Here is a 21,520-nt window from a genome sequence, read left to right as displayed (position 1 = left end):
CATCCCGAGTCAAATCCAGCTCCGGAGGGAGGGCACCTACACGGCATGTTTTCTTTAACCAGCGCCCCGCACACACCCCAATTCTTCATTCTCACGCAGAGAAGGGAAGCAGACCTGTGGGATCTGGATTGGACTGAAGACTCCAGCTCAGTCTGGCTACTACCTTCAGTTGAGGAGGTGAAAGCTGGGTTTTGGTGGTAGTTGCCGTTTTCTACCGTGTGGACTGGGAAGCAGGAAAAGTCAGCGGTCAAAGAAAGAAGTCGAGATGGTAAACGAAGGGAGAGCACTCCCTGGTTCCCTGTGCCCAAGGCCGGGCCACAGCTCGGTTGGGGCTCCAGGAGACCCTGTGCTCTAGTCATACCCACTCACCCACCCCTAGCCCCTTATGCCGCCTCCCGGAGCTGGTTTCTGTGACTTGCAAGCAAAACAGGTTCAGTGAATACCAGCAAGAGTGGCCGACCCCAGCGTGCAGAGTTAGCCTCTTCACTCTTTGTGACAAAAAGGCTGTGGAAATGTTCCAGATCAAAGGCATCTAAAGAGACAAGGGCCAGGGGTGGCAGGGTCCAACAGGCAAGGTGTCTGCCCTCAGCACGTCCCCAGTCCTGACCCTGGGAATCATGCAGTGACAAAGCTGGGCCTTCAGAGCTTTGACACCTGGGCGCACGGTTGAACTCCTCTGGACTTCAGTGATCCTCGTCTGTAAAATACCTAATTATGCAGGCCCATCATCCCCTTTCCAAAATCTCTAGGCCAGATGCAAGTCAGAACTCCCAGATTTTAGAAAGGTAATATGGTACATTTACTCCCAGCATTCTACTGCAGAGAAATGTGTGAGCAGCCACATGATGTAAGGAAAACAAAAACAAGCAAACAATAAATTGCCTCACATCAGCTCAGCTCAGGTTCTGTAATAAAGTGAGTTTGCCCGGAACCAAAGAAAAATTTCCATTTTAAGAGTTCGATTTCTGTGTTTGTTGGGGGGAGGGGGGGAGGGGCGTCAGAAGTAAGGATTAGGGAGTGTGGTCCTATCTCTCTCCTCAGATTATCGTGAGGATTACATGGGTTGATCCTGGTGCAGCACTGTGCACAATGCCGTTTATCGCCTGCGATTATATCACTTTGTGTCTGTCTCTCACCAGGCTGCAAGCTCCTTACATCCCAGAGACGTTATCTTAGTTGGGTTTTTTTTAAACCCATCTTAGCACCTAGGGCAGTGTTTTGTGCACAGCGAGGCTTGAATAAACGTTTGTTAAATGAATAAATCTAGTTTCAAAGATACATTTTTTTCACCACTCAAAACATAATGATCCTTGCCCATTCCCTGGAGGGGTAATTATTTAGTCATTTGGAGACGTATACATCTAGAAACCTGATAACACCATGTTCCCCTAACTTTAATCAAGTGAGAGATATACAGTAGAGGTAGTAATGGCAGCGACATGCATTCAGCGAGAACTACAATATGCCAAGTGTTGTTTAAAGAACTTTATATGTGTTAACTTATTTGACCCTGTCAGCCTTTTTTAAAATTTATTTTTGCCCATTTTACTTGATATGGAAGTGAGGCAGGTAACTTGCCCAAGACACACAGCTAGTAAGTGGCAGCTTTCAATCCCAGGCCATGGGACCCCATAACCTATGCTCCCATGGCCTCTCACACAAGGTGAGCACAAAAAACCCTTGTACCTCCTTATAGGTTGAATTGTGTACCCCTTCCCCATACAAGATGTTAAGTCCCAACCCCTAGTACCTGTGAGTGTGACTTTATTTGGAAATGAGGCCTTTGCAGATAATCGAGTTAAAATGAGGTAACTGGGTGGGCCCTAATCCAATATGATTTGCACCCTTATGAAAAGGTGACAGTTAGACCCAGAGACAGATATGCACACCAGTAGACTGCTATCGAGCATGAAAGCAGAAATGGAGCGACCAAAGTGGCCAGCAAACCGCCAGAAGCAGGAGAGAGGCCTGGGACACCATTATCACTCACAGCCTCAGGAGGAGCAGCCCTCTGATTCCTTGATCTCAGCCTCTGGTTTCCAGAACTGGGACAAAATTAATTTCTGTTGTTAAGCCCTGCAGGGGCACACGTCCACATAATACAGTAACACACCCTCGCTGGACTGAGGAGTGAGAGACAGGACACTAATGGGGCTTCTTGCTCACTGCCACGTCCCCAAATCCTACTCCCTGGCCTTTCAGTGACTGCTTCTTTTAAAACCAGCCAAAAAGAAAGAAGACACACTTCCACACACTAGCTCCTCAGAATGAGCGATAGCACAACTCCTGTCCATGAGCACACGCGCCCTCACTCACATGTCACCACAAGCAGAAACTTTCCTCTTCACTGCATGAGCCCACTGCTGGCATCCTCCACCTCCCACCGACCAACGGAGGCCCATTCATGAATCAGAGATGACAGCTGACAGCCAGAGACAGATGCCAACGCCTGCTGTGGGCTGCAAGAGGGGGACAGAGGTGGCCCCACACAGGAGACCAGAGCAGGAGTCAGGGAGGTGGTTGTGGGGGCTTGTCCAGGGCGCAGGGCCTTGGCTTCATCCAATGGCTTTCACTCAGAGCAAACTTCTGGCTGCTGAGAAATGAAAAACCACAAATAGATTATAAACGCATTTGGATGAGATTTTATACCATCGGATACTGTGGCTCCTGCTAGAGTTTAGGGTTTAGTCATCTGAGGCCCTTTGATCTAAATCTCTCTGCATGTGTGCCTGTCACATTGGAGCCCTGTGCGCGTACACACACACACACACACACACACACACACACACACGCCCGCCACCCGAGGCTCCTGTCCCTGCAAGCATCTAAGTAGAAGCACACACCTCCTTAAAAATTCTGCAAGCTTGGCAGCGAGCAGATACACCCAGAGAAGTGTGCAGGGGTCAGGTTTCTGACCCGATCCAAACTGAGTTTTACGCTCGGGGTTAGTTCTCTTAGAAGTCCCTATCACTAAATCACCGTGGTAATTCCAGACGCCCATCTGGGCCTTGTTTCCTGAGGGAGGCCAGCCCCAGCTCGCAGGAGCTGTGGGGAGCTGTCTGAACAGGGAGGCTACCGTGAGTGAGAAAGATCTGGTCTCTGCTCTGAAACACCAGAGATGTGAACACGTTATTTTTTTTTTTTTAAACATTTTATGAATTATTTTTTAAAAAAAAAATGTTTTTATTGATTTGAGAGAGAGAGGGAGAAGGATATAGAGATAGAAACATCAATGAGAGGGAAACATCGATTGGCTGCCTCCAGGGATCAACTCCGCAACCTGGGCATGTGCCCTAACCTGGAATCAAACCAGTGACCTCTTGGTTCATGGGTGAATGCTCAACCACTGAGCAACACTGGCCAGGCTGAACACGTGCTATTCTAAGGAGAAAATCCTCATAATATCTCACCAGAGACTGACAGGTTGATGGGAAATGTCCAAAACTGCTGCAGGGTAGTATCATTGAACCAAGACAGCAGCAAACCAGAAGTCCTGCTACTGCCTGTCTGCGGCGCCCTGCATCGGCCATCTGACATTCTACTTGAACCGAGGAAGCCCAGGCAGAAGAGCAGTAAATGCCTAAGCCAAACTGCACGGACCCCCGCACAAAGAGCCACAGTAGATCAGCAAGAGCACAAATGGTCAAGTTGCCTAAATCCTTCCTGCATGTTTGTATTCACACACCCACCAGCTGGCACCTGGTAAGGGAAGGAGATTGACCGACACACCCTCACCTGAACGCCCAGTTGTAGTTTAACATCTGCCTGCTCAGGCCTTTGGGACAGCACTTTCAAACAGGAACTTCAGTAGAACCATCCCTCTAGTTTGACTACTGCTAATTACTCTTAAAATACTACCAGGCGTGGTTGTGATACAGCAATCCCGACAGGCTGGGGACTCCCCTGCTGGGCCCGGCTCAGTCCCGAGGAAGCTCTCATCCCACGATGGACCTGGCTTTCAGAGGTGACCCCAAGCACAACCAGCCTACCTCACAGCAAGATCCCAAATGACCAAGAGGAAGTGGGGCTTCTTATAAATAGTTTTAACTTGTTAAAACTTTTAATAAATATTGTCTTTTGCTCATTTAAATACAGGTTAATTTTAAACTACCCGTGGTAGCCACCTCTAATACTTTCTAGAATAAAGCTAGAATCTAAATAAATATACGGATGGATCTTGATGGCTCTCTTGCTGCAGATGATCAATCCTGAACAGGAGCTTAGGCCCCAACGTCTAACCCTCCGGAGCTATGTTTCATAGACTGGGCACCGCACCCCTCCCCACGCACACCGGCAGGATGGCAGCCTCCTAGGAATAAACATGTTCATATTCAGACAATCACGGGACATTGCTGAGTAGAATAAAGTTCACATGAATTTTTAAAATATGAACAAGAGACCTCATTGAGACTTTATTGTCCTGCAGGAGGGGTTACGCTATGCTCCTCCCCCACTCTGGGGTACCTGAACAGAGGAGTCTGGGGGACCCTTTGCAAGGGCACTCATTCTGCTGACATATGAGGAAACATTCCCACTCCTTTTTGCTCCCTTGATGAATGGGTGACTTTAGTGGCTCACACAGGAAAGCAAAGATGGGGCTTTCTATGATAAACATGAGGCAAAGGGGCCACACTACATAGCTGTGCAGATCAAAGCCCTATCTGCACGGTACGGAACGTGCAAGACTGCAAGGGGACCCTACCCTTCCCAGACAGGCTCCCCGCTGTGGATCCTGAGTCAGAATTGCCGGAAGCAAATGGGCACCTGCCAGGGATTTGAGAGGTGACCTGGACTTGCTGTAATTTTCCAGAGTCTAAAATGAAGGAATGGTCTAAAACTGTGCCCTACAGATAGCAGGTACTCAGTAAATGTTTGGAGCTGAGGATTAATAAGCCTGCTAACAGCAGAGAGCCAACCAAGGAGCTCGGCTCTCCCATCCACCAGTAGCACTGACATTGCAGAGTATTGCCCAGGAGTCTCCATTTTTAACAGGTCCCTTATCCACCCCCAACCCAGGGGCCTCAGCAACTCTTCGAGAAGTTGATGCAGAGAAAATGGCCAGGCAATGATGGAGCTGGGACCAGAGCCTGGGTCTGGATAATGCCACACTTGATACTCCTGTGCTAGAAGCATTACTGACTATTGATGGAGTTCGGATATTTCCCTGTAAGTGTTAGCATCCATCTAGAACAAGTTCCTACAGCTGCACATGATTCAGAGTAAGCAAGACATCCTCAGTGTAGTTTTAAACTAGATTCTAACTTATGTTCTTTGGAAGTGGCTGTCAGCCTGTTCTGGCAGGAATAAATAAACATGGAGCTTTCACTGGCTCAGTTTTCAGAGCTCTTAAATCTTTCGCTTGGACTACTCCAGCGACAACCTTCAGTTGAAACCAAGCAGCGTTTTCCATCCGGCAATAGCAGAGCTTCCAGATATGATTCCTGGAGCTCAGGCAGGGGGTCAGATGATTTCACTCCTCCCATCTGCCCACCCCATCCTATAGCCTAGAGGTCTCAGCTCACCCCTTAGGATGTCTGAACTCAGGATAACTAAAATCCAAATCTAATTGATTATTCCCTAGAAGCCTCTTGGCCCTGTTTGCCTCATCCATATATTAAAAACCCTCTCTGTATTATGTATCATCTTATAAACCATTTCCAAGCTCCTTTGAAATAGAGATGTAACCGATAATGTTCCCCACTGAACTTGCAAGGTGATCTGGCAAGATGGAGAAGTCAGGCTGATCCTGACTTCAGTCCCAGACCCTCCTGATTAGCTGTATGACCCTCAGCAGGTGACCTGAACCCTCTGAGCCCCTTTTCCACCTCTGTAGAACGGTGCTGATACCTGCATTACAGGAAACTGCTGTGCGGGGGTGGGGTGGCTCTGGTAGTTACTAAGGCAGCCAGAATAGGCTCTCACTGCCCCTCAGGCAAAAGAATTGAATTGAGAGGGAGATGAGGGAGTGTTTCTGGCACAATTTCTTGTAAAAAGTGATATGGAGTAATGAGAAGAAAAACCAGAGAGACACCATGATAGTAACCAGTGACCAGTGTTTGGTTCATCAAAGGCAAGGAGGAAGAAAGGACATGCAAGACAGTCCCAGGATTTTCTACCATCTCTACCATTGTCATGGGTTGAATTGTGTGCCCCCAAAAGATGTTGAGGTCCGAACCCCTAGTACCTCAGAATATAACCTTATTTGAAAGTAGGGTCTCTGCTGCTGATCAACTTAAGATAAGGTCCTTAGGTTTGAGCCCTAATCCAATGGGACCAGTATCCTAATACAAAGGGGAAATCTGGAGACAGACATATGCACAGGGAGAAGGTCATGAGGGGATGAAGACAGAGATCTGAGTGATGCATCTACAAGCCAAAGGGCACCAAGACGGCCAGCAACAACCAGAGCAGGAGAGAGCACAGATGCTCCTCACAGCCTCAGAGGGACACCTTGATCTTGGACAAAACAGCCACTTGGACTGTGAGACAACAGATTTCTGTTTTTTAAGCCACCCACTTTGTGGTACTTTGTTACAGCAGCCCAGGAAACTAAGACACAAATCAAGAGGAGACTTTTACTATTACATTTTGTATTATTGTTGTTATATTTTAACGCTTCTGGGCACTAAGCAATGCTGAGAAATGATGGCCTTAGCTCTGGTCTTCGTCACTGCCATACTGACTGCTGTTGTCTCGATTTCTATAGCTCTCCTCTATCAGTGCCCTGCCCCCACACTGAAGCGCACGCCTGGTACCAAGTTAACAGACCTGAACACGTCCTCACCAGTTACAAAACCAATTCTGAAACACTCTTCCACTCCACTCTACGCTCAACTCTCTGAAGAACTGGCTGGTCTGTTTTGCCTCCCTCAGGGCCCCAGGACAGTCCCATCCTGGTGCCACCATTGTCAGCGATGTCCCACAGGTTCTGTTCACTCTGAACTCTGACATGGAGTCCAGATAATATGCTCCTTTGAAGGGGAAAATCAAGTTCATATAACAAAGGACTCTGGCAGTCACCCTCGTATCTGAAGAATACGCCTAAACCTCTAATTGAGAGGTCCTCTCTCCACTTCCTTCTGCAGCAAACAAGGATCCAGTCCACTATTTTATTTCCTCTAAAACAATGCCGCAGTAAGTTTAATTATATACTTGGGGGGGGGGGGGGAAGGTTGGAAACATATCCGCCAATTCCTTGATGTTCCTCTCATCAAGAGGTATGATATATTCCCCTCTCCCTGAGCCCGGGGGCCTTGATAATCACATCGATGCATAAAATAAAATGAGGTGGAGTGACTGCACAACTTCAGAGTCTCAGTTACAAAAAAACCACACAGCAGTAGCTGCAGGTTTGTTTGGGGACACTCACTCTGGGAACCTCCAGACACTGTGTGAAAAGTCCAGCTACCCTTAAAATCCCTTGTGAAGAGATGAGAGAGAAGGTGGTGGGAGCCGAAGAGCCCCAGCTGTTCCAGCCTCCAGTGGATCTCGTCTTCCCAACCCAGTTACCAGACAGATGTGTGAGGAACCTTCGAGAAAATACCAGGCCCAGCCACCATCTGACTGTACCAGCTGAGCCTCATCAAGCTCCAGGTTGGTGAGCAAAATTAATGGTTGGCATTGTTTTGGAGAGTGTGTCAGCAGTTCTAGATCATCAGAACCACTCCGGTGACTATTTCTTGTCCACAGTGACACACAGCGGTCCCCACTGGAAGGAAGCTCATTCCTGCTTCAGCCTCTCCTCTCCTCTCCCTCACCTTCCCAGTGCTGCCATCCGCATGCCCACTTTTCCATTGCCTGTGTTTATTACATCACATTCTGCTCAGGGGCCACAGTGAGTCCTACCACCTCCGCTGGCCTCCCTGCTTGGTGCCCACCACATCCAGGCCCTTCTGCACTGCCCCCCAAGGGGTCTTCTAAACACACGGCTGGTCGGGTCGCTCCTCGCTGCCCAGAGGAGAACATTCTGCTCCTTGGGGTGGTGGTAAAGCCCCTTGCTGTTCTGTGCCTCCCACTTCATTCCCAACCAATCATTCCAACAAGAGCCTGAACTCAGCACCCGGGCCCTTCCCTTCCCTAAGCACAGCATGCCCCATCCTACTGCTACCCATTGGCTCTGCTTCCTTGCCAGGAAAGCTCTCCCGCTAAAGCTCCGCTGAAACATCACTGTTTCTGTAAAGGCCCCCTCTGTGCCTGCATACCTGTCCCCTCCCGAGGCCCCATGGCAGTTATCCCAGGCTAGCAAAGCCCAGTCACTCTATCACAGCATCTCCCCAAGGAACTGTAACTCCTTGAGGTCAGGGACCCCAAGTCACTCTGCTTCTAACAGACTCAAAATAAACATCTGCTGAATCACCGCTGAGCCCAACTTCAGGATCCCAGTGGGCCTCCCAGGGGCCACCGATTAGTGGTGTTGGATGGGGAGTTTTGAAAGCAGAAAAAAAACAGGAGTTGGATCAATCCTCTGGCTGGCACCAGAATCTGCCTTAGTTTTCATTTCCCACCTCTCTCGGTGACGGGCACCAACGACGCCCATGAAGGGCATCAGTGGCACACAAATCACAAATGCCCTGGGGCACAGAGGTCACCTTAGCTGGCCATGCCTGAGGTCCAGGGCTGCACAGCAGAGCTGTGTGAGAGGCCAACAGCACGTTCACACTGTGACTCTGACAGTCTTTGTTCTGTTTGTTTTTATATAATTTCCACTTTGATCTCCTAACTGAGCCTTTGGAAGCAGGAATTCCAGCTCATCATGTTTGGAGTCCCCTTTACAGCCCTGGCTTGTTCGCGGTGGGCCCTCCAACAGCGCTGCTCTCGTGGTCACCATGGGCAGCCCTCAGCCCCGGGCTTGCCGAGGGCCTCTGCCCTCCCCACTCAGCTTCGCACAGACCTTTGCCACCCTGGGTCTCCTGAGTCAGCGGCGACAGCTGTGATCCCTCAGGTGGCTAATGAGCCCCAGCAGCCTTCCCCCTTGTTTTCCCATCCACAGCGCTCCCGCCTCCACCCTCCAAGCAGCCGGTACCACTCTGCCCTCACGTTGCCATTCCCCCTTGGCAGCTGTTTCCCATCAGCTGAATCTGCAAATGGAGTGCTGCTGGGTTTTCCCTTTAGATGGTCTGTATGGGGTACACCCTCTCCCTCACCGTGAATTCCTCCCTCTGACTTCAGACAAGGAGGCTCCTTCTCCATCATTCCACCTCACTCCAGCCTCAGCTCTTCCCAGAAATCACATGACCTCCACCAAGAAAGCCAGCAAGCAGAGGACCCGCATCCCACCTCTGGGAGTAATGGGTACTGAGGATGCCAACGTGTGCCTCACGTACCATCTACGGGTACCGAGGATGGTGTAGTGAGTCACAAAACCTCGGGGCACCGCAGGCCACCGTCTGCTCGTCAGGCCTGAAGTTGAGAAGCAACACAGCAGTTTAATGGTCCGAATGGCAGGTTCAGGTTCTGACGCTGCCAGTAGCTAGCTGTGTGACACTAGGCGAGTACCTTAACCTCTCGGTTTCTCCATCTGTAAATGAAGCTAATCACTTCCTCCGAGTGTGGTGGTAAGAATTAGTGAGATGCCTGGTGCATGACTCATATTGCACTTTAACAAAGGGGGTTGCCTTTATGTGCAGGGGAGCTGACATAGCTCACCTTGAACGCTGTCATTGCTACATTTTTAAACTCCCCTCATTATCTAGTCACAGAGAAAACCAAAAGTGAACAAGATAAATTCTCCTAGCAGCCTGGAGCCATTTAATTCCAATGGGAGCTGGTGATCTTGCTCCCGGTTTCTGAATGTCATGAATTAGGTCTCTTCCCAGAATTTCTGTCCTTCTTACCCCTCCCATCAGAGCCAAAATGAATTGGCAGAACACCTCAGGTCACTTCCCCACTCAGCACAAATCAGAGGGCTTCCTACCCAGCTCACCTTCAGTCTGCTCAACGGTGAGGGCCTGGGAGAAGAAATCATTTTCTGAAAAGCAAAATAAGCTGAGTTACATACCCTGCCAAAGCCCCTCAGTCAAGGCTGACTCTGATTACCTGAACTTTCTGACGCGTGAGAAAGAAATCACCCCACCACCACCCCATCCTTTACTGGGCCCCTTAATTTTTCCATCAGGGCCTTGAGGTCGGTGAAATAATGGGTCTTTCCCAATTCCAACTCCTAGAATTTAAACAAAGTCTGTCCTCCAAACCTCAAACATACTCACTAGCTTTGCAAACCACAAACAATAAAAACAAAACAAACCCACCCCGATGGTAACCTATGCACCCAAATTCGCACTGTCACCTTCCTTTTGGTCATGACACCTGCCTAGAGAGAGGTTTCTTTTACTCAAGAAGAAAACCACTGATGAAAGCAAAGCACCTCACGTTCAGGTTGCAAATGCCGTCCAAGGAGCTCAGCACGTCCCTGAAGATGGGCTGCTAAGATTTCATTAAGCAGAAAGCATCTCTCTTTTCAACTGTCAAGTCACACAGGTGAGCAATTAAGCCACTGAAAGGGAAGAAGGGGGAAAGGTTTCCTAAGGATCATTTAAAAATGCAAAGCACCGTATCTGTCACACCGCCCAGGGCACTTAATTAACTATATGCCCCAGGTAAGCATTAAGCCTGGTTTTCCCAACCGCCAGGACCCAGAAAGGTGGAGGAGGGGCGTCCAGCCTCCCAATTACAGAGGCTGCACTGGAGACCTGGGGGTATGGTGAGGGTGGGGGCTCACTGCCATGCAGTTAGAGGCAGAAGGGCAGTGCCCCGGGTCTATGCTGTTAACCAAAGGAGCCACTAGCCACATGCAGCTACTTACATTTAAATTAATGAAAACAGAACACAATTTAAAATTCAGCTCCTCATTGGCCACACATGGCTATTTAAATTTAAATGAATTAAACTGGAATAAAGCTCAGGTGTTCACCAGCACTAGCCACATCTCACGTGCTCAAAGGCCACGTGGGGCCAGCAGCTCCCACGTTGGACGATGCAGAACAGAACGTTTCCACCACCACAGTAAGTTCAGCTGGACGAGCTGCTCCAGATCCCAAGACCCTCCAAGTTCTTTCCTCTCTACCAGGATTTGGGTCTCATTTTTACTGCAGTTACCTGTCTATTAAGCATTGTGTGAAATCAGTTCAGAGGGACAGGACCAGCTTTTCTTCTTAATGAGACAGAAGAGAAACTACCATAGTGCATCATGTGCCGATGAAATAAAAGTTTCAGGTCATAAAACTGTTTCAATTTTATGCAATTTTATTTATACACACACACACCTATATGTTATCTATATCTGTACATTTCTATATCTACTGGGCCACGATGTACAATGCATTTCTTCCTGTGGCTCAGAGTCAGATAGTTAGACCCCCTGCACTGCAGCAAGCTCCTTGTCTACAGATATTTGGGTGCTTTTGCCCCCCACTCATCTTCCCCTTTTCGGGATGACTCAGGTCATGAGGGAGTGAGGCAGAGTGGCTGCTGCACAGCACGGCACACGGCTTTTCCTCCAGACCTGATTTTCCCTGTGTGTTCTGCCCTGTTAATCCACTTCCCCGGGCACAGAGCCAGGCAACTGGAAGGCTCCAGACACTTGTCGGCTCCAGTGCCCACACGGGCAGGGGCAGAGGAGGGGCTGGCAGAAAGACCCACAGCTAAGCTCACACAACTCTGTGGCTTGTGTTGTCTGGACCTTCTACCTTTACAGCAGAACAAAGACTTGTCGGAACATCCCCGGTGAAGATTAAGAAGAGCCCAGAAGTCATCCTTGCTCCGTTGGCCCACAGCTTATCCTTTCCAGCTATAGTGCTATAGCTCACACAGGCCAAAAGAAACTGGAAAACCACTTCCCTCGTTGCAATGGTTAATTTTATGTGTCAACTCGTCTAGGCCATGGCACCCCGATATTTGGTCAAATGATATCCTAGATGTTTCCATGAAAGCATTTTTTTTTACATTTAAATCGGTGGACTCCTGAGTAAAGCAGATTATTCTCCATAATCGAGGGTGGGCCTCATCCAATCAGTTGAAGATCTTAATAGAAAAAGAGTGATCCTCCCTAAAGAAGAGGGAATTCTGTTAACAGACTGCCTTCAGACTTGAACTGCAACAGCGGCCCTTCCCTGGGTCTCCAGCCTGCTCTCCTGCCCTGCAAATCTCAGAATTACCAGTGTTCACAATGGCATAAACCAATTTCTTAAAATTAATATCTATATACACACACACATCCTATTGGTTGTGTTTCTCTGGAGAACCAGAAGTTTCCCTGACTAATACACAATTAGATTGTACCCAAAGAAAGCCTCCTCATTGTTCAAGGGTCTCTCCAAGGCTGCCTCCTCTGGGCAGCAACCCCTGATTTACTCTGCCAAAATACCTCCTGCAGCTTTTGTGCTCATTTCCGTAGTACAGTGCTTGTGCGACATTTTTGCAAACATAATTATTCTTCCTTTTACCACAGCTCCTATTTTGATTCTAAACCTTGTTACTCAGAGCTTGGCCTGTGAACCAGCAGCATCAGCACCCCTGGAAACTTGTCAGAAATGCAGCATCTGGGGCCCTACCCAGACCTATGGACTCCGAGTCTGCATTTTAACAAGATGTTCAGGTGAGTCAGACCACATTAAAGTTTGAGAAGCACTCTTTTAAAGAAAGCTCCTTAACCTTGAAGAGCTTTTTAAAATACCAATGCCTCGTTCCTACCCTCAGAGAGTCCTCTGTAATTGCCCTGGGGTGCAGCCTTCCCATCAGCACGTTCGAAACCTTCCTGGGGTTCCTGATGTGCAGTCGAGCTGAACCATGTAAATGAACCCCTCGTTTTTAAAGAGGAATTAGGGTCGGCGACATTAAGAGACTGTCAGGCCACTAAAGTTAGCATCAAGAACAGGACGCCACCAAGGCTTCCCATCTCCCTAAAAATGCCAAGGAGAGAGAAAAAGATCCACATGCACTATCAGCAGATGTAAAATGAAACCTGGGTCATCCAACACCCATCTGATGCAGGACACTGTCCTCACACCAAGTGTCTCTTCTGTAAAGAACCTACAGGACTCGAACACAAAGAACCCCTGAGTTTAGACTGGATCTCAGGAACCCTTTCCATTTAGAATGACCGCCAAACACTGAAACCGGGTGTAAATTAGTGTGGGAAAGACAGGGGACAGCCAGGTCTATGGAGACCCAAAAATGTCCCCCATCGACACAGATACTGCCTGGATTGGTCTCTTCACTCTCTGTTGGTCCCTGAGTCTCTGCTCATGTAACTCTGTGGAAGGTACAGATGATATTATTGTGCCTTCTTAGTGGGTTTTCCATCTGAGTTAGGAGATAGCAGGGAGAAGAGATGGGGGAAGTAAACAATTATTTTCAAGACCATCTCTGGGTTTTGTCTTCATGCCAACCTGTGAGGTCCACTCCCTCCTCTGCCAGGGGAATGATCAATAACAACAGATTCCCACCCGCAGTGTGTTCACATCGCATGCTCTACCTTTTAGGAAGGGTGACGACGTGCAGAGGGGTCTGTCTTGGGCAGACACTGGCACATAAATTGGCTGCACCCAGCCAGTGACTCAAGTGTGACAGGGTGATGTTCTCTACGGTCTCCCTCCCTCTGGTCTCCTGTAAACTGTCCCCACAACAATTTCTGGCCTAGAGTGGCATGGACTGAATATCCCTTTGATCTTCTGCTGACAGTGCAGTAGTTCTTCTTGGGCAAAACTACATCTTTCCTCAGTGCAGGAGCACCATCTGCTTAATCGGGCACCTAAGGAAAAAGCTAACCCCCAATGCCCACCATGCTGATAAATTCACGCCCAGGAATTACAGCAAGTACCATTGAATTCCTAGCTTGACAGCTGGTAGTAGCAGCTACCCATATGGATGTATTCTCAACAGTGACATTAAAGGGGAAAAAGCCCATAGCATCAAGGGCACAACACATGTAGGCAGGCACACCCACCCATAAACACACATTCACACACACGCGCGCTCGCACACACACACACTCTGTCGGCAAGAAGCTTTCCACTAAGCCACATCATCCGTGCCACTTTGTCCCCAGAACGGATGCATCGCCTCCCTTGAAGGTAAAGGAAAGACTGCTTCGTGCTATAAAGGAGAGCTGTGTGTGTTTGTGCAACAGATTTTTAAAAATACAAAAAACAAGGCTGATCATCCAGTTGACAGCAATGGTATTAAAAGAGCATTTAAAAATATTTACCAAACCAAATTATTTTGCCCAGTCAGTGCCAAGCTTTTAAAGTGAGTTACTGGAGAGAGACCAAGGGTGTACATACGCAGAGAAAGGACCACGTGAGATCACAGGGAAAAGATGTCCATCCGCAAGCCAAGGAGAGAGGCCTCAGAAGAATCCAAATCTGCCAACGCCTTGACCTTAGACTCCTAGCTGCAGAACTGTGAGAAAATAATTTTCTGTTGTTTAAATTAAAAGTATAAAAAAATAAAGTGAGTTACTGGAGTAGACAGACAAGGTGAGAACTGGCAGGGACTCATAAACCCACTCTGGCGCCTGCGTTTTACGGGTAAGGACGCAAAAGTCTAGAGAGGTGAGGTCACTTGCCTAAGGCCACACAGCTAATTAGTTGTGGTGTCAGGACAAGAACTGCCTGTCCAGGCTCCCAGGCCAGCACCCTATGGCGGCCCCATATCACCATCCCCACAGCCCAGAAAGCAATTCCAGCAGACGGTAATGAACTTTCTCAGAACAAGGCTTCTGAGGCCACCCACCATCTGCACCAGCACAGGTCTGGCTAAAAAGAAAAGTCCCTGCAAAGAAAAGGGGAAATGAACACTGGAAATGCTGCAGATGCACCTTGTTTCTTTGGAAGGCTGGAGCCAACAAGAGCTTCTCTCCCCCCCCTCCCCGAGCAAGTTCAGGAGGCAGGGGGAAGGATGGGACCTTGTCAGCCCTTTCCAGCAGCGGTTGGGTTCTGGCTACCCAGGGTTAGCATTACAAATAAATTACCCTACAACCGAAAGCCTACAGCTTGGCCCCAAATTCTGAGTCACATCCAATTATCCCCCTGAACAACAGCACAGCTCCTGGACCTTCATCCACCCACTTCCACTTTCTGGAGGACGCCTTTTCCAGTGCTGGGCTAACTTCTGCTTTTCCAGAAACGTCTGCACGTGCCTGGGGACCACTGTGCGAGATTCAAGCATCACAGAATGTAAGAACTGGAGAGTCACCCCAACCTAACCCTTTCCCCCACGTTACTGTCTCTTTCTTTTGAAAAATACATTTTTTCCCCATTAAGGTAATATTTTTAAAAATTGAAAATGTAGAGAAGAAAAAGATCCAAATCCCACAACCCCATAATAACTGTAATTAGTATTTTACCTATTAGATTTTAGTTTTCTGGGCATGTGTTTTAAACAAGGCTACCATAATGTACAAATATTTCTTATCATTTTTCTTTACCTGTAATTATATCATTTAAAAATCCCTATGTTGCTACAGTCTTCCTATACATAATTTTGATGGCTATTTAGTATTTAATCAACTGTATTTATCGTGTTTCCCTAACCATCTCCCTATTGTGGACCATTTGTGTTTGTTTCTAGTACTTCAGAAATATAAATAAGGTTTCACTGACACTCTTGTTTACACAGGTATTTTCACAGTTATTGTTTGGGGTTATTTCCATAGGAGAGCTTCCCAGAAGCCAACCTCTCCATTTTCCTCACTGTTGGAGAAACACAGGCCCCGAGTGATTAAATAGCTGAGACAGGAAAAAGGAATACTCTCTAGAGTCCAGAGTCCAGTCCAGACTTAGCTCTCACGGATCAGCTGTATGAACACCAAAAAGCCACTCAACTCCTCTGAGACTCGGTTTCCCTTGGGCATTAGGGACAGGTCCCTCCAGGGCCTGTTTTAATGTTCTGATCACCAGGAGCATTCTCTTTCCTCTAGTCACATACCCTTCCATGAGATGCCCAATCATTAACCTTCTACTTCTCTGTTTTTCACATCAGCTGCTTGGCAGCTCAGGAAGATGACTTAGTCAAGGCCTGTTGTGGGACAAGATTAGTTTAAGCACATGGGGGCTGTGTAGATCAAGCCCAGGGTGTGCAAACCCTGGTGGCAGTCTCTAGTCCTGGGCACTGCTTTCTGAATCCAGGTCAGCCGTGGAATTCAACAGACCTTGCCTCATACCTGGGAGTGTTGACCATAGCACATTGTGACTATGATAAACACACACAGGCCTGCACTTGGGGACTTCCCAGAATTCAGTCATCAGGGGAGGGAGCTGGCCTGTCTCCTATCATGGTTTCCAGGACAATAAAGAGGCCACTGTCACATCCTTAACAGATCCCTGCAGGTACAAACACTGCAGTCAGCCCAGAGAACACCAAAACAAATGAAGGAATGCAGCATTACTCTCGTTTTTATCTTAACCGTACCAGTTTGCCTTTAAAAAATAAGTTAGCCCTGGCCGGGTGGCTCAGTTGGTTGGAGTGTCATCCTGTACACCAAAAGGTTGTAGGTCCGATTCCCCGTCAGGGCACATACCTAGGTTGCAGGTTTGACCCCCATTGGGGAAATACCAGAGGCAACGGATGGATGTTTCTCTCTCTTTCATTCCCTTCCTCGCTCTCAAATCAATAAACATCCTCAGGTGAGGATTTTTTAAAAAGTTATAATCCACAGAGATGGGAAGAAAATTAAGTAACACTTTCTCAATCTTTCAACATCCAGTTTGACACGTGCAGTTCCCTGTGCTATTGGCCCTTCGGTTACGGAATTAGATGTGGCTCCAGTTCTGCCATTTCCCCCTTTTCATACATCATCTGTGAAAATCACACGGCCTCTACACAGTTATTAAGGAGAGCCAACCTGGGCCATGGATTCTGCAGCATGTTGTGGGGGCAAACACACAGCTTTAGTCAGGCAAACCTATGTCAAATTCTGATTCCACTTCTTTTCGGCTGGGTGACCCTGACAAAAAACCTGATTTTGCAGAATCGAAGACACCACTGCAAAGACCTATGATTATTTTACTAACTACTAAGAAAGAAAAGTCTCTACCAATTAAACTATGACATGACATTGACTGCAAGACATAGTGCTATTTTAGATTATAGAGTGTGAAAAAATGTCTTAGAATCAATGATATGTGATATTTAACCTCCCCACAGTTAAATCTCTCAGTTGTAAGATGACATGCTAAATGCCCACCTTGAAGGTTGGTTGCAAGGTGGGAATGAGATGACACAACACGCCTGCCTCGACCTGGCACACAGTAAGTAGTTGTAAAATGTTAGTTCTGCTCATTTCCAAAGTGACGGGTAGGCTCTGGATAGGTTACAAGGTCTTTCAGAGCAGATGCCAGATTTTATACATCTTTGACCTCTTCTCACCTCCCATGACCTAGAATATTGCCACACACATTCTAAGCACTCAGTAAATGGATGATGAATATAAATGGACTAGTTGAAAACTGACAAATACCCAGCAGGGACGCCCATTGGAGACTGTGGCCCATGCAATCCCACTGGCTCCCCAGCCCTGGAAGGGATGAGCGCAGCTATCAGTGGGGTCGTGGGGCCTGCAAAGGAGAAAAGCAAGTGTCAGCTGCTCGCTGCACGTCCCCCCGGGGAATCCCCGGGGCACGCAGGCTGTGGACCGCAGCCCACCGCACTTGGGTAAGCGCAAGTAGCTCCGTCTCAGTGTCAGTTCCACAGACAAACGCAGCATTGTGCTGTCCCCGGGCCTCCCGGGAAAGCCAGGCTGCCTCTGTGCCCTAGATGCGAACGGCTGCGCATATCAAGTCAGACGGGCTCTGTCCCCACGGGCCCTAAACCTGTCCCCCGGGACTCTCTGAGAGCGTTATTGTATGACACAAACAAATGTCCCACGTGGGTGGTGCTGGAAGGCGCAGAAGTTCAGACAAACAGAACCAGGAGGCATTTCTCCCCGTTAGTGCTCACACCTGGCTGTGCTCCCCCCTGGCGCCCTAGCTCTCCTGGAAAAGGGGAAGAGACGGCGCTGGGGAAAGAATCTCATTTCCCACCACCCGCTTTTGAATATGCATTTTCATGTAGAGGAGAGGACCTACCAATGACACATTTTTTTCCTTCAGCTAAGACAGAACCGATGATTTATTGTACACGTGTTACATTCAGCCACAGCTGAGATCAGAACCAGTCCAGAACAACACAGGTCCAGGGCAAAAGACCAAAGGGGACTGTTTTTGTAAGAGCAGGTGGGTCTCTCAAAAGGTGGTCACAGCGATCAGATAACATGTCTGTTCTAGATCCATCGAGAAGTTCTAGTCAGCAGGCATGCAGTCCAACAACTGGCACCCATGTCCCTGGCCCCTGGCTTCCCCTATTCTGCCCCTGTGGCTACCACGGGTGCACCAGCTAGTGGTTTACTTGGACCTCTGCCTCACCCCTCTTCTTTTTCACTTCAGCCTGCGAATTCCTTCTTCCTCTGCGTGGCTCTCATGGCACAGAGGTTTCTAAGAAGATGACCCTAATGCCAAGAGACCAATGACAAACTTAAATAACAAGTAATCTAAGATCCTTCCTTTGGCTTTGACATAAGTCAAGAGACACACTCGGCTGTGTATGACACACCCTCACAAACATACCCTTGCCTCTCTCTCCAAGCTCCCACAGCTGGAACTTCAGTCCCAGTTCCCTAAGGAAGGCTCCCACAAATGGATATTGCTTTCGTACAGTGAATGGACTTGAAGCGGGGGAGCAATGGTGATTAGGAAATAGTAATTACCTATTTGTTGAGCCTTTCCCCTTGGAAAAAGGGAAGGACAGGGGGAGTGGAGAGAGGAGGAATTCAGTAGGAAACCTCCTTCCCCAGGGTCACACAGTGTTGGCCGAGGGGCAAAAGGCGACCCTCCTATGAAGGCGGTCTGCCCTCAGGAACTGGCTGGTGAGTGTTCTCTGGGTTCTCAAGGGATTCAAAGGCCTGCATCTAGTCCCCTCCCACCGCTGCTCCCCTTTGCTTCTCTGTGCTTTAGACAAAAGGAAGGAAAGCTTCCCAGCTTTGCTGAGAGGGCTGAGGAAACGTCTCCTAGGGGCCAAGGCTGCATTCCTGACCTGATCACTCAGCCTCATCCGTGCCATCTGCCACCTGAAGTACCTGTGATGACCCCAAGGTGGGCAGGGGTGTCATTTATTCCCAACATTTAATGGGGATTTTAGGAAACTTCCCACAGCACATCTTCTTGTTAATAATAAAGTAATGATCACCCCTCATTAAACCTGTACTAATTACTTATGACACGCCAGTAACCCACTGGGTAGATGCCCTATCATCCTATACCTGGGAGAAAACAAAACAAAACATACCCACAAGTTTGAAATTCTCAAAAGTCCATGTTCAGATTAAGCATAAAAATAACCACTATGCTCACTGCTGAGTCTCCAGCCTTAAGATTAGTGCCTTTGGGCACTTGAAATGTGACTAGAGCAACTGAGAAACTGGATTCTTTATTTTATTTTGTTTTAGTTCATGCAAATTTAAAGAGCCACGTATGGCTAATGGCTAGTGTCAAGCACAGATCTACAGGGTGCCTGGCATATAGCTGGTTCTCCATAAATATTTGCTCAAGGGAAGAATGAATGGATGGATAGTAGCTGCTCACCATAATAAATTCTGATTAAGCAGGACTCTCATGTTCGTTGAGCACTCACTTTAAACAAATCCTGTCTAAGTCAACAGCCTTCTGAGCTAGGTATTTTAATTATCTCTCTTTTAAAGATGAAGAAACAAGGCTCAGAAGAGTTAAGCAGAGAACCCACAGCCACACAGAACATGGCAAAGCCAGGATTCAACCCCAGACAGTGTGATGGGGCAGCCTCTTAAAACTGGTCAACGTTTCCACCGATGAAAAAAATGCCTCGCTTTATTTTCTGCAGGGTGACACCAAGTTCAAAAGGGAACTTTTCCTTTTGAAATAGAGCAATAAAGATACACAGTGTCTTGGCTGGGAGCTTTTAGAAGCCTAGCCAGTGCACTTACTCACCTAGTAAGGCAAGAAATAGCTGTTTATCCCACCACTGTGGCCTTTCATCTCCCAGGACAGCACAGTACTCAGGAGCAGCCTCGCCATCTCCACAAGCTGTCACCTCCTCCTATTGACAAGCATGTCTACATGTCATGCACTACGTGTCCTTGTCCAAGGAGAGTCTTTCATCCAGCATTGACCCTTGGACCATTAGGGACTCAACCATATAACAAAAGGACATGAGTTTCTACCACCATCCGGCACAAACAAAACCAGGAACTGAGCAAGGCCAGCTCAGCCTCTCCTCAGCTGACCCTCCCCTCCACCATAGCCTGCCCCCAACCATCGCACAGGGAGCTTTCGTCTTGACAATGTGCCTTGCTAACTTGATTTTTGCAGCTCTCTTCACACCCTTTAAGGAAGCCATTTGTGCTCCTGTCAGAGGGGTTCTTTGCAACAGTCCTGCAAACTTTCTCCTTTGCCTGCCCCAGAGCTGTGTTATCTGTGACAGTCACCACTGGGATCTGAGGGGAGAGAAAGGTGCAAGTAGAACTATGGCTGATGAAGGGGGTGGGGGGATGGAGAGGGATTGCTTGGAAAATAATTTTTTTAATTCTCAGTAAAAAAACAACAACTCTTGGACATTTTTAAACCACTTTAACTTTGTCCTAGGTGGTCGACCGTAGGAAACACAGTTTTCCTGTGTTGCTACAGAACCAGGTGGTTCCCTAAAGAGGATTTTGTATTATAGATCCTGCTACGTCTTCTTTCTCAATTATTAAATTCTACCCCCTCTTGATCCAGTCTGAGCCCCACCGCCTCCAAAATGTCCTCCTGGGCCACTCGGGCTCTCAGGCATCCTCTGTCCTCAGCTTTCTGGCAGCACCATTACCTGCAGGGCTACCTCCACAGGAACCCATGCAGCCTTTCCTCACAGGTCCGGCACATTTTATCTCTAACCTCAGACTCAAGTTCCCCACTCAGCAAGACAGTAGCTCAGCAGTGAACTGGATCCAGCCCATCTGGAAGACAACTTAGCAAGAGCTCACCACCTATCAGAGGCAGCCTTTCAGGCCTCGCTCTGCTGCAAGGCTCCCATTCACGCCCAGCACTTGTATGCCAGGAGTTCTGTTCAAACCGTTTCTCTGGTTTCCGCTTTGTTTTAGTAACCTTTGTAGACTGGCACTGAGCAGTTACCCAGGTGGTTGACCCTTAATCCAATACTGATATTTTTGGGTTACTCAATTGTCTTAAGCAAACACTTCCTGGCATTGCAGTGTAACGATCTATTCCGTAGTTAATCGTGTGTTTTGTTGCATTGTTGTTGTGTTTGTGAATGTGTATCTTTTCTCAGGCACAAAGATCAGATCTTACTTTGTGGGGTATTTCCCACCACAGCGAATACAGTGCTACAAGCATTTAAAGGCCTTTATTAAATAAAAATAAATTTTAAAAAAGAGAAACGCTCTCCAGACACCAGGCAAAATAAATGACTGAAAGATCCTGGAGCATGTCCCAATAACCTTCTAATTCGAAATGTCCCT

General features: G+C 48.0%; 1 protein-coding gene across 2 annotated transcripts in view; it reads right to left on the bottom strand.

Annotated features, from left to right (window-relative positions):
• The window catches only part of GFOD1 (Gfo/Idh/MocA-like oxidoreductase domain containing 1), a 108,994-nt gene that overhangs the window by 76,519 nt on the left and 10,955 nt on the right, over positions 1-21,520 (bottom strand). The window contains exons 1-2 of one of the 2 annotated variants that reach the window (XM_081143823.1): positions 10,364-10,458; positions 9,923-9,967 (exon numbers count right to left, since the gene is read on the bottom strand). The exons of the other annotated variant lie outside the window; for it this stretch is intronic. The gene's annotated coding sequence lies outside the window, so the exon portion shown is untranslated. Of the gene's footprint in view, positions 1-9,922; positions 9,968-10,363; positions 10,459-21,520 lie in introns of those variants that run through there. 2 annotated transcript variants of the gene reach the window in all.

This window comes from Miniopterus schreibersii (assembly GCF_964146895.1).
Source record: "Miniopterus schreibersii genome assembly, chromosome: 8".
Classification (NCBI taxonomy): Eukaryota; Metazoa; Chordata; class Mammalia; order Chiroptera; family Miniopteridae; genus Miniopterus; species Miniopterus schreibersii.
This window is presented reverse-complemented; position numbering and strand designations above follow the sequence as displayed.